Raw genomic sequence first — 859 nt, forward strand, 5'->3', positions numbered from 1 at the left:
TTGACCAGGATGGTCTCGATCTCTTGACCTCGTGATCCACCTGCCTCGGCCTCCCAAAGTGCTGGGATGACAGGCGTGAGCCACCGCGCCCAGCCTCATTTTTTTTTTTTTTTTAATTCAGTCTCGGTAGAGACTGCCAAAAATTGCTAATGCCGACTATATTTCAAGTCGTCCTGGCGCGGGGTATTAGGAAAAGTTTTCAATTAGCAATAATCACGCCTCGGATACGTGCCACTGCGCAAAGCTGGCCCTCATTTTTAAAGTTTTAACAGAGACGTGGTCTCACTATGCTGCCCAGGCTGGTCTGAAACTCCCAGACTCAAGCCATTCGCTCACCTCAGCCTCCCAGTGTGTCCGGATCCCCGGCAGGAGCCACCCGCCCGGCCCCAAAGTCCCCCCTTGGACAAGCCCCCAGGCAGCTGCCACCCCGGGCCCATCAAAACCAGAACAGACTGGCTCCTGTGCTGCCACCTCCACTCCAGGACAGGGGCCCAGCACCCAGGCCACCCGAGCCGGCTGCCGGTGACTCGAGATCAAATGTCCGTTTCCTGCTATAAACTATTGATGCCTGTGCTGTCAGCTCCGCGAGCTCCCGGCTTTGGTTTCCCGGGGTCCCTGTAACGGATCTCGGGGGCGGCCGTGGCCTGGGCCTGCCTGGGGCTCTTTTCCGTCCAGGCCTGGTTCCTCTCCGGATCCCACATCCCCTTCACAGTGGAGGCACCATGTCAGGGTCACGGCGACGTTTTTATGTATTTTAATTTAATTTATTTATTTATTGGATACCCAGTCTCGCTCTGTCGCCCAGGCTGGAATTTTTAGCAGAAACAGGATTTCACCTTGGCCAGGCTGGTCTCGATCT

At 55.8% G+C, this 859-nt stretch overlaps 1 pseudogene; it reads right to left on the reverse strand.

Moving 5' to 3' along the window:
- Nucleotides 1-121: 121 nt before the first annotated feature.
- Nucleotides 122-246, reverse strand: LOC116548581 (annotated as a pseudogene).
- Between the last annotated feature and the right edge of the window lie 613 nt (nt 247-859).

The sequence above is a fragment of the Sapajus apella genome, unplaced genomic scaffold, assembly GCF_009761245.1.
Source record: "Sapajus apella isolate SASKATOON/1434 unplaced genomic scaffold, GSC_monkey_1.0 scaffold16015, whole genome shotgun sequence".
Taxonomy (NCBI): domain Eukaryota; kingdom Metazoa; phylum Chordata; class Mammalia; order Primates; family Cebidae; genus Sapajus; species Sapajus apella.